This window comes from Sus scrofa, chromosome 15 (genome assembly GCF_054392235.1).
Source record: "Sus scrofa isolate SSC_HxYL_T2T_F1_AM1 chromosome 15, Sscrofa_HxYL_maternal_Yorkshire_Landrace_v2.0, whole genome shotgun sequence".
Lineage (NCBI taxonomy): Eukaryota > Metazoa > Chordata > Mammalia > Artiodactyla > Suidae > Sus > Sus scrofa.
Genome location: NC_139397.1, coordinates 77,922,787 through 77,940,794, shown reverse-complemented (window position 1 = coordinate 77,940,794; position 18,008 = coordinate 77,922,787). Strand labels below are relative to the sequence as shown.

General features: G+C 38.6%; 1 protein-coding gene and 1 non-coding gene across 6 annotated transcripts in view; one reads left to right on the top strand and one right to left on the bottom strand.

The window, feature by feature from the left end:
* Window positions 1-18,008, bottom strand: part of GPD2 (glycerol-3-phosphate dehydrogenase 2) — a 136,092-nt gene that overhangs the window by 36,770 nt on the left and 81,314 nt on the right. The window lies entirely within an intron of this gene.
* On the top strand, window positions 11,466-11,572 carry LOC146395928 (U6 spliceosomal RNA). Its single transcript, XR_014830634.1, has one exon. It is a non-coding gene; the product is annotated as a U6 spliceosomal RNA (small nuclear RNA).

The window sequence follows — 18,008 nt, the reverse complement described above, 5'->3', positions numbered from 1 at the left end:
AGGCCTTCTTAATTAGCTTCCAAATCCCAACACTTGACAGTGAAAAAGATCAACCTCAGTTAAATGTGTGAGGTGGCAACAAGTTCCTCTGGTCCTTACTTTGCCTGCCCACTCTGTTGCTCAGTAGCAGCACCTGCCCTGACTCGGATCAGAAATGTTACTTATTTAGGAAGGCCCTTAACAGTGTCTCCCACCACAGTTCTTGTGCTCCCTTTTTCATTACTATCTAGGGTTGTCAAACTATTTACAACTCCCTGAGCATCCAGGTCATTTCATACCTTCTTGTCTTTGTCCATACTGACTCTTTTGGCTGGAAAAACATTCTGGAAACTCTACGCAACAATTCTCTCTCACGGGCGGATTTAAATACCTCCCCAGAAAGACTCTCCTTAGCTGTATTTTGTCCCTCCAAGGTGAAGCTGTTCATTCCACCTTCGGCATCACCGTTATACCTTGTACATACCATTTTTAGTCTTTATGATACTAGTTGTCCAGCTATTATCCATTGACTCAATAATAAGCCTTGGTTATGAGTCAGCTACTGTGACAAATGCAAGGAATCCAGTGATGAGAAAGACACAGTGATCTCTCTTCTCTTGGAAGTAACATCCCTTGTAATTACTCTGATTTTCACATCACCTCTGCCCAGACATGGGAAGGCAAGAAGTCTTTACTTGCTCATCTCTCCTTTTTCTCACTCATACAAAGCACAGAGCAGGTATCCAGTAAGTATAAAGTTTAGCCAAATTCCAAGAATGTGTTAAATAAATAGGTTTACTTACAGTCTTAAATTTATAGGCTTCTAGGTTTCTATAAGTCTCATATAATTACATAAAATTTTATAGTCTTTATAGATTTATAGTATTATCTTTAACTATGTAATGGAATGGTTTGTCTCATATTAAAAATTCAGGAGTTCCCTTCATAGCTCAGTGGTTAATGAATCCTACTAGGATCCTTGAGGATGCACATTCAATCCCTGGCCTTGCTCAGTGGATCAAGGATCTGGCATTGCCATGAGCTGTGGTGTAAGGTCACAGATGCAGCTTGGATCCTATGTTGCTGTGGCTGTGGCGTAGGCAGGCGGCTGCAGCTCTGATTCAACCCCTTGCCTGGGAACCTCCATATGTGTGGCTGTGGCCCTAAAAAAAAAAGAAAAAAAAATTTCAAACATCAGAAAGTTGGTGGCAATAAATTTGAAGGGAGCAGGGAATCCCCAGAAATGTATAAAATCTGAACTTGAACCCAAACCGGCCAGAAGGAGAAATGGTTATGAATGAGCACATCAAGACAACTCACAAGTTGTTCCTTTCTCTGCAAAGGAATGAAACTCAGTTATTAAAAGCTTCTAAAAATTGAGGAGTTTAAGTTTTGACTTCCCTCTGGACAGGAGAGCTCACACCTCTACCCAGAAGTCCCCACCTTGCAGACATTCAACTTAATTCATTTACCTGCTTTGATTCAAGGCAGACCTCCTCCTCCCCATCAGCATTAAATTCACCCTTTACCCTGAAATACCCAGATGCTCACAGTGTATGCTTCTTGTGAGAAGTGGTATATTTTCACTATTCTTAACAAAATCCACCCCCCGCCCCCCGCCCCCAACTCCCTTTCCTGACATTTTGAAAGGTATCTCTATGCCTCCTGTAATTTTATTTCCGGAGAAAAAAGTTTTTGACAACACTGCATGTCATTGGAATGTAATACAATAATCTCAGCTCCCCCACCCAATTGATTTGCTTATTAAGTTTGGATTTTCAAGCCTGTTTCTTTAGAGCCAGGCAGCGCGATACCATTTACTCATCAGTGAATAGCTTTACGTTGGCACTTACGCAAGGACCCAGACGGGGACTGTGAAAATCTGTTTCCTACTCTGTTCTCCTTTTGCACTTGAAATTGTACATATGTGCACATACTGAACTTACAACTCATATGAGAGGAAGCACATAAGAGGTGGAACTATAACTGTTTTCCCTTGTTTAGAGAAACAAAATATAAAATCTACCCATCCCAAAAAGACTGGTCAGTAAAGAGGATTTTGCCTTAGTCCTCAATGGCCTTGCACCCAGGGTGGTAAGAAATAACTTAAGTAAAAAACATTATAAGATGTAATCCTTTAAAGGATAGGAGTTAAATATAAATATTTTGGAGACAGAACAATATTGTTCTCTCAGAGGGTTTCAAAGTTTGGCAACTAAGTTAACATGCAAAATAACAAAAAAAAAAAGAGAGAGTGAGAGAAAGAAATAATCATTGAATGTGTGAAGAGTATGAAGAATGAGTAAACATGAAAAAACCCTAGGTAAAAAATTATCTGGCATTTTCCTGGTCCTTTAGATCTATAATTTTATGATGCTCTGAAATTCTACATAGAACCTTCTTTTATTAAAAAAAAAAAAAAAAATTATGGCATATGGAAGTTCCCGAGCCAGAGATTGAATCCAAGCCACAGCTTTGACCTACGCCACAGCTACAGCAACGCTGGATCTTTTAACCCACTGAGCCAGGTAGGGTACTGAACCTGCATCTCTGCAGAAGCCCAAGCCACTGCAGTCATATTCTTAACCCACTGCACTATAGCGGGAACTCCATATCTTCTTTTAATACAGCCATTGATATAGACAGCCAAAGACCTATCTATGCATCCAGAAATCCATAAAATTGTTATAGTATAGTCTAATTGTTAGCAACAAATTAGTTCTTAATTAAAATAACACTCGTCTGTAACTTTATCGTCAATAAAAATCTGCCACTGTTAAAACGCTTGAGAATATTTCCTTCCACCTCACTGTGCCCTGATCTGGATCTTATGCAGTTATTCAACTGCTTCTAGAAGAGGGAGAAAGGATGCTTGTGAAAAAGAATACCTCCCTAAAGCTTTAATCCCATTTCCAACGAAATCCACAGGGCATGCTTCTTGTTTCAGACTGAAGTGACATAAATGATCTCTTGGGAAGCTACTTCTATATATATGGAGCTGCAGCTGGAGCCTACTCCACAGCCACAGCAATGTGGGATCCAAGTGGCATCCCGACTTACACCGCAGCTTATAGCAACACCAGATCCTTAACCCACTGAGTGAGGCCTAGGATTGAACCCGAATCCTCATGGATACTAGTCGGGTTCTTAACCTGCTGAGCCACAACAAGAACTCCAAAGGTAATCCAAAAGCTAACAAACCAAACTCTTAACTGATTTACTCAGGTAAATTATAACAACAACTTTTCCCCAAAAAAGTACATCATAAAAGTGATTATTTGTGTGGGGGAGTCGAGGGGGTCAGGGAGATGCACGAAGCGGTTTAGGGAGAATCCACCATACAAAACACAGGGACAACTGGGTCCTAAGTTCTGAGTGAGTCACCAACCTGGATGGGGGATGTAGATGGTGCCCTGCATCCCTCTGGGTTGTAGTATCCTATAAATGGAGAGGAGCCAGGTGGGCACCTCTGAAATTACACAACACTTGCAATAGCTAATCTTCAATAGCTATCCATCTCTTAAGATTTCGCTTCTGCCTTTTTCTCATTTCTGGTTTCTCTGACATTGGCCCAGCATGTCTAAAAAGAGACTGGGTGTTAACAAAGACTAAAAGATAGGCGCTTTATAAAGGAAATCAGAAAAATAAAATCATATTCTTCTATTAGATCTAGAATTACAATGAAATCTTGATTTGGTTAGCTTTTATGAGCCATGTAATGTACTATCTTGCAAAAACTGTCCCAATTCTTCACTCTACCCTGTAGCCATGCCCAGTGCCAAGAGTCTTCATTGTGTCTACTCCCACCGGGCCTCTGGACACACCATGTGAAATTGTTTTGGTCAAGGGAATGATAGGAGATGTGATTTTTTTTTTCTTTTTTTTACCTTTTTAGGCTGCCCTGTGGCATACAGACCTCCTGGGCCAGGGATTGAACTTGGTGCTGCAGAGACTCTGCCGATCCCATTGCACCACCACAAGCAGGAACTCCCATAGATGTGATTTTTAAATGGAGATTCTGCCAATGACATGACAGGGATCCTGAGGCTACCCTTTTGACCCAAGAGGACAATGAGAGGCGCGAGGTGAGTTGCTCCAGTGATCCCAGCCAAGGCTATCCTATATGATCGAACAGAGAGTCAAGCATGTGTGTAAGTTCAGTGGAGACCAGAAGAATTGCTGAGCCAATGCCAGGTGAGAGCAGAACTGCCTAGATGAACACTCCAATACATGAGCAAGAAATCCTAACTATTTTTATGCTACTGAGTTTTTATGGTTGTTCTGTGGTATTACAGCAACAGATAACTTATACAGGCTTATACTTAATATAGCCAATTTTCTAATAAAGTCAGTTGCAGCTTAAAAACAGGTTCTACCTTTGAAACTGCATTCCAGGATGGCTATTTAGAGCAGAATTCATTTTCCTTTAGAAATGCTATAAATAGATGGTGGCAGGTGATTAAATTGTGGCACAAAAGCTGTTTAGTGCAGGGGGTACCTGAAAAAGGAACTCAGTAACAGCCTCGATGCCTATGACCCCCTCGCTCTCACCCTAAATCTCCTGGCTCATCCTCAAATAATAAGCTGCTCTTTCATACCTCTCACTTTGCTTTTTGCTCATGTTATCCCTACTCCATGAACATCTTGCCTTACCTGGTCAACTCTTCAAACGTTCATCTTTCTTTCATGAAACCTTCCCTGACTCCTCTCAGACACAATAGCCTTCTCTCTGCTATGCTTCTATGGCACTATATATGTACCCTTATTACAGCATAAACTATTTTCTAAATAATTGCATTCAACACTTATTTATTGAGCAAATGTGTACTAAATGCTTTAAAAAGTGCCAGGGATTGTGCTTGGGAGCTGTAATTACAACAGACACACAAACACACATAATTCCAGGCCCAGGGTACCTTGATTCTAATACAATCCTAGACAGCAGGATGTATTTTACTGAATTTTGCTTTACCAGTGCCTACCAGCAGCACATGCTACCTGGTAGACATTCAGGTATTTGTTGAATGAGTAAATGAATGAACATGATTACAGAATATAATCACAGGTCAGAGATCCTTCAAATATGGGAAACATGCTTAAGTCTTAGAGATTTTAGAAACGGTCCCTACCCTTACTCTAGCTATGGTCTCCACTGAATCCAGGGACTATTGTCTCTCCACCTGGCTACCCAGCAGACAGTAGAAACAGGAGGTCTTCTATCACAAAATTTTTGGTACAAGTACAAGCAAAAAGAAAAAGTTAGAGCAAGCAAGTGATAAAGTTAGAGCAAGCAAGGGTTTGATGTAGAATTAGAACAGCAAGTGGCAGACCCCTCTAACAAATACTGATTGAGTACATATTATGAGCTAGGCATGAAGCTAAGCATTAGGAATCCACTGAATAGGGAAAATAAGCTTACCCTAGTCTCTGGCTCTACAGAGCTACATTCTAATGGGGAAGACAGGTAAAAGCAAGTAAAACAAATTAATAAGACAATTACAAATTGCAATAAAGGCAACAGAAGGGAAAATAGGGGTCAGGGAGAGCAACTCCCTGGGGACACAAGGATGGCAGGGCAGTTAGGAAAAGCAGTCAAGATAAGCAAGAAGTTGAGAAAATGCAGGGAAGGCAATCAAGTCCTAAAAGCACGAGTGCCACCTATAAACTTTAATCACTGCTAATGAGCAAAAGCATGTATCCAAAGCTCATATGAAGCATAAACTATCAGAAATGTGACCATGGTATTATACAAACACATTTGATTAAATAGTGCCTGCAAAGTGATTTTTTTTCATTCATAGTTTAAAATAGTCACCTATATTTTACATATACTTATCAGGAATTAGGTTTAAAAATCCTCCTGGGTTGATGTACATTTTTTTGCAGGAAATGTCTTCTAGTATGGACTAGAGAAACTCAAAATAAAAGCATGATATTCAAAGTTTATGAATTGAAGTAATTTGCTGTCACTTATCCATACTACAGTTCTCAGGAAGGGACACCTGTTAGCCTTGAGCAGGTAATCATTTTTATTATTAAATACAAAGGTACAATTAAATACAGGCACAAGATGTGAACTGCATCATAATTCTGCCCAGCCTTTTTCTTTACAATATCCTTTTCATTATCTTGGGTCTTTTGTTCCTTCATCTTTCTTTTGTCTCACCCTAAGTTCTCAAATAAGCTATTTACAATCTGAATAATTAGCAATCAGTATGGATCTGTGGTCTCTGGCCCCATGTAAACGAAATACTGTGAAGGGCCTTAATATAACATATTTAAGTACATAAAGTTTCTATACCCTCAAGGCTTTCCTTTCTTAAAAAAGTTTTAAATGAATCTAATGAAGAGTAAGTTTTCTACTTTTCAAATACTTAGGAATCTAGCTAGATTTGAATGAAACTAAAACCACATTTACATTGCAAAAACTAGAATGCTTTGGGTAGTCATTTGCTCTATCTATGCAAAAATGTCTATATATCAGCTTATGGTGAAGACCCCTCCCCTCCTGTGCCTACCCAGGGCAATTAGAATAAGCCAAAAATAGATTTTTATATACTTCTAAGAAGAAAAAGGTAAAATGAGCAATGTGGCAAAAATTAATTGAAACCAGTTGAGGAGTCAGGAAGCAGGACATACAATAGAGGTGAAAAGCAGCAGCACCATCCCTTTCCAGGGGTACAGGGACAGAGTGGTCAGCAGTGATGGCAGAACAAGACAGAGGGGTGGGTAGCACAGGTTCTGGGATAGGATTTCATCTATGGCTTTGGTTGCTGCAGCTATTTTTGGTCCCTTATTCTCCAGCTATGCCTTCAGCAGTTTTCCCTGTATTTCTGCCGGTTGCTCAATGTCTTCTCCAAAAGTTTTTTTCTGCTTAAGTCAGCCCTATTTATTTTTCTCTTGCCTGTGACTAAAAACCTGGGCAAGTCCCAAACCTGTGCCTCAGTTTGCTCACTGCTCAAGCAACACAGTGGAACTTCATGATCTCTCAGGCTCCTTCCAGCTCTACCATTTTTCTAAGCTGCAATCACAAAATGTCAAATAAGCCACCTGAAAACTTGAGAATCAATTCTATAATCAATTAACAGAAGCCCTTCAATGGGAAATAAGCCACCTCTCATAGAAGGACTGGCAAAAGTGAGTAAGTGAATCCACTTGCTGATTCAGAAACACCCCTCCGTCGTGGTCTCATTTGTGTGTCAGTACATGCACACAACTTTTTACAAACCCATGGCATGGCTCCCCCCGCCCCAGGGATGATTCTGAGTGTGAGCTACATAACAAATACATGGAACCGTGTGCCGAGGACCAGCTGGGGAATTCTAACTGGAAGCAGCCTTTTGAGAACCTTTATCTGTGCAAGTTGAGTCATGTATCTTATCAGATTCCTCTCTCTAATCACAGGAAGATTCCATACCTTATCAAATTGTTATCAAATCGGTCTGACCAGAGCCCAACATCCTGATTGAAAAGAATGTGCACTATCACTTTAACGTGAGAAGCAGGCTAACACTCAGCCCAGGGAGAGCACCGGGGCCAGGAAACGGGGAACGCCTGAGTTCAGGACACAGAGCATCAGACTGGCTTGATACTGGGCACATCCCTTTAACCGTCAGAGTCTGTTTCTTCATCTGAAAAGCAGAGTTAACATCAACTTTTCTGCCACCGAAATGATCAGATTAGAGCACACATGGAAGCATTTGTAAAGTGGGAAGCATTGTGAAAATGAAGAAAGAATAATTACTGTTAACAGAGATATCCTTCTACTGAATTTACCTTCCCTCTCCTTTTGTTTGATTCAGTCGTTAACTTGTTGTCCAAGTCATAAGCATTCCTCCGTTTTGAGAATAATACCTCTTAGCTACCTAGTTCAATGTTTATTGAGAAACTTTACTTGGGGCTTGAACTCCAAAAAAAGAAGACTATTAAGAATTGAATTCTCTCCTTAACTACAAAAATCAAACTTTCAGGCTCAACTGACAAATATATTTTTAACAGATATTATTTTAACTATAGTAAAATTTATCCAATTGCTTTTGCTTGAACTTGGTATTTACTATGCAAATTCCTGATCTTAATTAACTAGGTTATTTAAATAGGTTTGCCCTACTGCATTTTTTTTTCTTTTTATGGCCACACCCGCGACACATGGAACTTCCTGGGCTATGGGTCAAATTGGAGCTGCAGCTGCCAGCCTACATGCTAGCCTCTGCCAACACTAGATCGGAGCCACAACTGAGACCTATACTGAAGCTTGTGGCAACTCTGGATCCTTGACGCGCTGAGTGAGGCCAGCAGTCAAGCCAGCATCCTCACCATCCTCATGGAGACTACATCAGGTTCCTCACCCACTGAGACACAATGGGCACTCTTATGGAATTTGTTTTTTTAATAAAAATAGCAATCATGAGTCATCTCATCCACATGGATGTTTTGTTTTTCATAGGAATTAATAAATTAAGGGCAAGAATTTATTTCTACCCACCTGAACCCTCACTACCACTGATTTATCATCAGGAAGGACAGTAGTGCCAGGCATGTAGGAAGGAGCTAAAGTATTTGTCATCTAAGTTTAATTTATAATTCAATAGTCTGTGAATTTAGCTACTGCCCATCAATTTAGCTTATCACCTTGAGAATAGTAAAAAAAAAAAAAAAAAAAAGATACTGTGAATCTTTACAGCCAAGATCATACGCTGAGGCAGAAGACCGAGGTGCAAATACTGTGAGAACCAGCTTAAAGGGGCTCTTCTTTAATGTCACTACCTACCTCCTAACAGCTAGTAGAGTATCAGATATCTCCCATACAAAGGAAGCTTATGCAAAATGTACTTATCAATGAAATTGTGTCAATATTGCAACTGCATACATCAAATAGTATGCCAGATGCTCTAGCCATATTTTTAAAGCCAACAAACTTGTTCTTCTGGAAAGAAGTACACAAAGGAGAAAAAAAAAAAAAAAAAAAGACTAGACATAGTAAGGAAAAAAAGATCTACTTTGAGAAAGTAGCTTGAGCTGCAACTTACTGATGAGTCAATATGACTGTTCATATTATTTAAAAGGCTAGAAATGAAATTAGATAACTGCATTATATTATCTAAGTTGAAAATGTTCATTTGTAAGTAAAAGAAGACAATCCGTATCCTGACGTAAAACCAAAAATTTTTGGTCATTGCTCTAACCTTCAATGATACTTCAACTTCCAGCTGGCCCAACTTATATCTCATATAAAATTTGAATATGAACAATGTGGTGAATAATACTGAGAACTGTCTTTAACTTAACTGGATATAATAATGGCATAACAGCTTTATATTATTAAAAAATAAATAAAGACTAATCCTTATCAGTTAAATATGCTTTAAAATGCTCTAGATGTGGGGCACACTTTTTCTTTAAAGACCATTCAATCTCTGTTGAGCTACTCAACTCTGCTGTTGGCAATACCTAAATGAATTAGAGTGGCTGTGTTTCAAGAAAACTTTATTTTAGGGACACTGAAATTTAAATGTTACATAATTTCTTGTCACAAAATTTAACCATTTCATTTTTGGCCATGCCCATGGCATGTAGAAATGCAAAAACAAAAACAAAAACAAACCATGCCACAGCAGGGATCCAAGCCACTGCAGTGAAAACTCCTGATCCTTAACCTACTACACCACAAGAGAACTCAAAATTTACCATTTTAAAACGTAAAAATCATTCTTAGCATACAAAATAAGGAGGAGGTAGAGATTTGACCTCTGCTCTCGGAGAAAAAAAAAAAGCAGGGGAGGGACAGAGAGGGAGAGAAGAGGTAAAATAAGAGTACCCATGAATTTGTAATTGTTACAGCTGACGATGGCACATAATGGCTCAAAATCCTATTCTCCTTTGTGTATGTTTGCACATTTTGATAACAAAAAGTTACAACTGTATAAAGCAATGAAGGGAATCCTTTCATGATGTAAATCATCACATTGTAAAATTTAAATATCTTACAATTTCATTAGTCAATTATACCTAAATAAAGCTGGGGCCATGGAATTAAAGGTTTAAAAAGGGAAAGAGATGAGGGAAAAAGGAAGGAAGCAGGGAGGAAGGAAGTAGGGAAGAAAAGAAAGAAAGATTATTTTTGCTGCCATTATGCTGATAGGAACTCCCAGTGACAAATCTATCAGGTTCATGTGAAGTTGCCTTTATTTTGTCACATGTATGAAGCATTCAACACTAATGTAAAGCATGGTTGTTCAGAATTTTCTCCCTGGGAATCAGGCTCCCTGACTTCAGAGTATACTACAAAGCTACAGTCATCACAACCATATGGTACTGGCACAAAGACAGGCATACAGATCAGAGGAACAGGACAGAAAGCCCAGAATTAAACCCACACATCTACAGTCAACTAATCTATGACAAAGGAGGAAAGAACGTACAATGGAAAAAAGATGGCCCCTTCAATAAGTGGTGCTAGGAAAATGGGACAGCCACATGTAAAAGAATGAAATTAGAACACTCCCTAACAGCATACACAAAAATAAACTCGAAATGGATTAAAGGCCTAAATATAAGACCAGATACTATAAAACTCTTAGAGGATAACATAGGTCAAACACTCTCCAACATAAACCACAGCAATATCTTCTCAGATCTACCTCTTAGAGTAATGACAATAAAAACAAAAATAAACAAATGGGACTTAATTAAACTTAAAAAGTTTCTGCACAACAAAGGAAACCCTAAAGAAAACAAAAAGACAAGCCACAGAATGGGTGAAAATATTCACAAATGAAGCAACTGACAAGGGATTTATCTCCAAATTTATAAACACCTTCTGCAGCTCAATATCAAAAAAAAACCACACAACCCTATCAAAAAATGGGCAGCAGATCTAAACAGACAATTCTCCAAAGAAGACATACAGATGGCCAAAAAAAACACATGAAAAGATATTCAACATCACTAATTATTAGAGAACTGAAAATCAAAACCGCTATGAGGTACCACCTTACATCAGCCAGAATGGCCATCTTCAAAAAGTCTACAAACAATAAATGCTGGAGAGGGTGTGGAGAAAAGGGAACCCTATTACACTGTTGATGGGAATGTAATCTCATGCAATCACTGTGGAAAAAAGTATGGGGATTCCTCAGAAAACTAAAAATAGAACTACCATTTGATCCAGCAATCCCACTTCTGGGCACTTATCCAGAAAAAATCATGACTCGAAAAGATACATGTACTCCAATGTTCATTGCAGCACTCTATACAATAGACAAGACATGGAAACAACCTAAATATCCATCGACAGAGCAGTGGATAAAGAAGATGTGGTACATATACACAATAGAATATTACTCTGCCATTAAAAGGACAGAAATAACAGCATTTTAGCAACATGGATAGACCTAGAAATTATCATGCTAAGTGAAGTTAGTCAGACAGTGAGACACCAACATCATATGCTATCACTTAAATGTGGAATCCAAAAAAAGGACACAGTGCTCACTTCAGCAGCATATTTACTAAAATTGGAACAATACAGAGAAGATTAGCATGGCCCCTGAGCAAGGATGACAGGCAAATTCGTGAAGCATTCCATATTTTTTATAAATAAATGAATAAATAAATAAATAAAGGACATAATTAACTTCTTTGCAGAACAGATATTGACTCACAGACTTTGAAAAATTTATGGTTTCCAAACGAGACAGGTTGGGGGAATGGGGGGATACACTGAGGGTTTGGGATGGAAATGCTGTAAAATTTGGTTGTGGTGATTGTTGTACACCTATAAATGTAATAAAATTAATTAAGTATTAAAAAAAAAAAAGAGTTTAGGAGTTCCCTTCATGGTGCAGTGGAAACGAATCCGACTAGGAACCATGAGGTTACAGGTTGGATCTGTGGCCTTGCTCAGTGGGTTAATGATCTGGCGTTGCCATGAGCTGTGGTGCAGGTCATAGATGCAGCTTGGATCTGGCATTGCTACAGCTGTGGCGTAGGCCAGCAGCTGCAGCTCTGATTTGACCCCTAGCCTCCTGGGACCTCCATATGCCATATGCCAAGAGTGCGGCCCTAAAAGGCAAAAAAAAAAAAAAAAAAGTCGATTTATGTTTATGAGCTTCAGATTCACTTGGTCACAAATAAAAAAAAAAAAATTAAATCTCAAAAATACTGAATTCTAATTAAAAACCAAAGCCTAGGAAATCAAAGACCCAAACAGACTATAACCATCTATTCACCTTAAGAAGCGGCCAAATTATAATATATTGCTCCATTAAAATACAACTTAAAATGCAGCATATTAGTCTTAACACACGTCTCAAAACTTCTGAGGAGCACTACACAAAGACACTTTTGTAAAACAACCTCACAGCACTTTGATGTGACCGTATGTTCATTAAAAGGAAGTATTACTACTTATATACATAAGGTACATAATGAATTCAGTATGTGTCTAGAGTTGGCTAATGCCATGAAAGCACATGCCAAAAGCACAGACTATAAATCAAAATGTGATTTGTCAAAGTAAGATCTTAACATGATAGAGGTTAGAAACAAATAAGTAAACCACTGATGTTCTGATATGGAATTAGTGGGGAGAGCTAAGCCCAAACTGAGACCAGGTTGCAGCTGACATCCCTTTGTTCTATCTATAGCTTTGGCTATTCCTCTCTGTCTTCCACCTGGATAAGTACAAAATTAGCATGCACCAGGCATTCTTCACTCCCCCAAGGGTTTATATCTCTACCAATGCTTTAGAGACTGATATTCTTTCCAAAATGTTGACATAAGCCATTTGGGCAACTACAGATTTTTTTCTTTAAGCCCACATTACTGAAGTTTTCAAAAATCTAGATTATTATTAAAACAGAATTTGGAAAACACTTGATATTAGTTTACTACTTCAATTCCAAACTGAGGACAATTTAACAAAAGACCAGAAAGGGCTGGCATACTGTGCAGAAAAGGTCAGGCCACAAAGACAACTATCAACAATAGCGGAAAATCTAATTAGTGAATACGAGAGTTGTCCAGGAGATGTGAGCAAGAGATGGATACTGGTTCATGTATCACACATTCTCTTTCCTATATCTTCACCTTTCTTTCAGCCTGGGTTCCTTCAAATAAGCATAAAGTCACATCCAAGACTCTCCCATTAATTACCCAAATATGGTCCCTTGGGATTTTGAGTTCCCTGCATCAAATTCTATTTTCACTCACTGGATGCCCACTGCCTACAGAATTCAATATTAACTCCTTAGCAATGCACACCTGATCTGCCAGGATCCTGGCCCTGTTTGCTACTCCACACCTCTACTCACCCCCATGTTCACACTCTACACAGGGGCTTCCTGTACTCCCTGTGCCTTCGTGCCTTTGGCCACAAAGTTCCTCCCCCACTGACCTCACTTAGCTATACTTTTCCTTCTTAAAGCTCAGTGAAGTATTACTTTCTTATGGAAGCTTTTCTAGACCTCCCCACTTACCCACCTTAGGTATATGCTTTCACAGAACTTCCTACATGTACCTCAAACCATTTATTTATCTATATCCAAAGAGGTTCTTGGGGAAAAGAAACATTTTGCATTATTCTGTGTATCTCCAGGACCTATCACATAATGTGTGGTTCTTACATGGTGCTAATATCTTGTTGCAGGATAGATACATAAATAAATAAAATTATATTTTGTAATGTTTTTACCAAACATCCCAAGACAAATATGCTAAGGCCAATCTTGATGAAGGAAGCAGAATGAATGAAAAGAAAATCTTAGAAAGTGCTGATACTCATTTTTACAGTCTACAGAGACATGGTAATAATACCATGCAAGCCTAGAACTATAGTAGATATGCTTCAATTCAGAAGTAGCACAAGTCAGCATTTAGTCACCTTCTTCCCAAGAACCAGACATAGAAAAGTTCATCAGTGTTCACATGGAAATCATTTTTTTTTTTTCACATCTTGGAATTTTTTACAAACTTCTGGAAGGCAGAGTTATCAAAACTCACTAGGAGAGAAGTCAGAGAAATAGAAATATCACATTATATCATATATATGTGGAATCTAAAATATGACACAAATGAACTTATCAATGAAACAGAAATAGATCCACGGACATAGAATGGACCTGTGGTTGCCAAGTGGGGAAGGGTTTGGGGAGGGATGGAGTGGGAGGTTGGGGTTAGCAGATGTAAGCTACTATTTATATATAAAATGGATAAACAACAAGATCCTACTGTATAGCACAGGGAACTATATTCAATATCCTATAATAAACCATAATGGCAAAGAATATCTTTAAAAGAATGTATATAATGTATATACATAATGTATATATATATATATAATATGTATATGCATAACTGAATCACTTTGCTATACAGCAGAAAATAACACATTGTAAATCAACTATCCTGCAATTAAAATAAAAGAAAAAGAAAATTTAGAAAGAAAGAAAGAAAAGCAACCAGGAGTGATAAGGCTCAGACTGGCAGCCCTGCTGACTGAATCAGATTCCTGGATGGACGCAAGGCTGTGAGATAAAATGGAGGCTGGTCAAAAAGCTCTGCAATTTTGGGTGGAGCAGCTTCCACAAGCAGCTTCAGAAATATCAGGCTAAAATTTAGCTACCGATTTTGAGCCATTCGCCAATACATCTTCAGAAGATCTCACAGTGCATGCATTGAGAAAATAAGGCTTTCAGTTTCCCTTTCAAAGATTAACCAAATGTACATACAGAGACCACCATGGTGGGCCCAAAGATTCCTCAGTGCTACAACCATACAAAATTTTCTGGAGAATTTGTGTTTTATTCTGAAGACAAGGACTCTGGACATAAGGAAAAGGCAAAACAATGAGAGTGGTCCCAACCCACTGAACAGGGAAGAAGCACTCCTCCTGCCTTGGAAAAGTCCCTTTTGTGGAAGTACAGGGTGGATTTGAAGGTCTGGGGTAACTTAATCCCCCAGAGGCAGACTTCAGGCCTCACAGGCTCCCAGAACTCTTCTCACACACACAGCACCATGAAGTGTTATAGCTCTCCCTGAGTGAGTCAGGAAAACATTGATGGAAACTTGTTTTTTCGTTTGTTTTTTTGTTGTTGTTTTGTCTTTTTGCCTTTTCTTGGGCCACTCCCACGGCATATGGAGGTTCCCAGGCTAGGGGTCGAATTGGAGCTGTTGCCACAGCCTACACCAGAGCTACAGCAACGTGGTATCCGAGCCGTGTCTGCAATCTACACCACAGCTCACAGCAACGCTGGATCCCCAACCCACTGAGCAAGGCCAGGGATGGAACCCGCAACCTCATGGTTCCTAGTCGGATTCGTTAACCACTGAGCCACGACGGGAACTCCTGGAAACTTGTTTTAGGATGTAGCTCTGCGCAGTCCTAGACAAGGCATCAAAAACAGGTAGTAGAGGTGGACCTGAGGGATTTTTTTTCTCCCCCAGTTCTCTAATACTCAATAGCCTTCTACCTTCCTGTCATTCTGTTGATTATGCTCAGAATTCCTGTGACTTGGTTTCACCTGGGTTTTGGGTAGCACTGGTCCCTGCTTCATAATTGCCCTTCCGGCCAGCAGACCAATCTCAGTAAGGTGACAGGGATCAGACTGTTATGGCGTCTCTAAAATTTCAAGTTCAGTATCTGTGAATACTGAACTGGTTACAATGCCATAATTCAAAGCGAATTAAGAGGGGGAAATAGTCTGAAATCCATAGCGCAAAAAGTACACATAATGAGGGGGGAAAAATCCGATAATGGGGGAGCACAGTGTAGGGGGGAACCCCCTGGAGAGCCACCCTTGCACACAGAAGGCCCTCAGGAACACCAAGCTGCATTCAAAGACTTGTTGACCAAAGATACTTAATAACAAAAAGAGAAGATAAGTTTCAAACAAATGTCTAAATCAAAATGCTTTGGTGAGTTAATTCTATTCACATTTGTTGCGAGGAAGGCAGAAGAAAAAGACCAAAGTTATGGTAAGCTGTAAATGTAGCAAATTAAAATAATTAAACTTTAGCAAATGAGGTATGCAACTGCATCTAGGTATTTATATACCTTAAATACTACTCTAAATTGTATGTTTGTTTCATTATGTTTGTGTTAATAATGTTTATGCTTGGCTCCTTTTATATAGGGTCTTTTGCTACTTAAAATAAAAATAGAAAGGTGTAACCTCATGGCTTAGCGGGTTAAGGATCGGGTGTTGTCACTGCTGTGGCTCTGGTAACAGCTGTGTTGAGGGTTTGATCCCTGGCCTGGGAACTTCCACATGCCAAAGGTGTGGCAAAAAAAGAGACATAATTGAGTAGTAAGGTAGGTTTTTCTCTATTTAATCATACTGAAGGATCATGAAAACAGGAGTTTTATCCAAAAGAGATGAGAAAAGGAAATGTACAAGTAGAAGATAGAGAGGAAAGGAAAAAACATATATTAATCTCGCTTTACACAAAATATTATTTCTTATAACTTGCATGCACTACTGGGGATTGAACCAGTGCCTCCTCAGTGACCTGAGCCACTGCAGTCAGATTTTTAACCCACTGTGATACGGTGGGAACTCCTGTTACTTATTTTTTAAATTTTTTTTGAAGAGGATACCATTGAAAAAGGTAATTCAGGTTTATTTCATTTCCTTAAGGGGTTGGGAATCATGAATTAATCTGATTTGTAAATCCCGACTGTACTGAGATTAATTTTTTAACAATAATGTGTTTACGCAAGGAATTCTTTTGCCAGAACAGATTTGAGGTAACTACTGAGATACAATGCTTTGGACACAGAAAATTATCGAGGAAGAAAACTCTGGAGCCTCTTCTCAGCTGTCTTTCAGTTAGAACTTGTCCTTTGTAAGAAAAAGTCAAACTGCATGAATGGCTAAGCCCATTCATTATTCTATTTCTCAGGTTAAAAATGAGAAGAATTTAAAACACCTGGGAAATAGGAAGTTTCTGGTTTACTAAGAGGATTTGAAGTCACCTATTCCAAGTTAATTCAGTTACATATTAACCACCTGTGACAATAAAGACACAAAGTACAAGTTACTTGATTTGTTCTTAACCTGATAGTTGCTCATCCAATCCTAGTGTTCTTTTATCATTTTCTTCTCAAAGAATTATTCTTCTGAATTGACAGTAAATTACAAATTAATAATACTTTTTCAGTGAATGGAAGAACATGTCTTTGGGTTTGGATAGTAGAGAAGCAGCAGTTATGTAAGTTGTGTGGGAAGTCAGTTGTATGTGTGTGTTATGTTTAATGTACAGAGCTGAGGGTTTTTTTTTTTTTTTAAGTAAGTGGTTGTGTGGTTCATGTTTTCTGTGGGTGGACATAATGATCTAATGAGTGTTTCACTAATTTAAAGTGTGATGTGAGTAAGTATTAATAGTAATAATGAAACCAGTTTGAAATTCACATTCTAAAATAGTGGCCTACTAGGCTCCAGTGAATATCATCTACCAAGGTGTTAGTTTTGTTTATAAGAACTAGGTACCAATGGCTTTTTTTTTTTTTTTTTTTTCTATATTACATTACAAGGGCTTGGTTGTAGAATTTCTACCCGAAATTAAAATAAGAGGCTCTTTATTGAAGCGATGTTTTTACTAATATTATTTCTTGTGAGGCTAGATACCAGCCTTCCTTTCCATTATGCTGAGAGACATTGTGTGTTGTGTGCAGGACTATTGAAAATGGATTTGACTACTGCTTTTTTTCTCTTTCTTCCCTTTTCTAAACATTTACCAAGGCAAAGACTCTTGATCTCCTTTAAAGAATGTTAGAAAATATGCTAGACTAGGTAGATCTGTGGGCACCTAGGAACTCTACCAACAAACACATGAGGCATTATATTGTCATATGATAAAGTAGCAAGAAAATCAGTCCTGAAGATTAATCACTATAGCCTTTTTATTTCCTATTTATTTCCTAATATTCCAATGCAATTATTTCCTTCACCTGTTCTCCAACTATGGCCTATGAGATTGTATTTCTGAAGGAAAACTACTTTGAGATGAATACACTGGATAGTTACTTT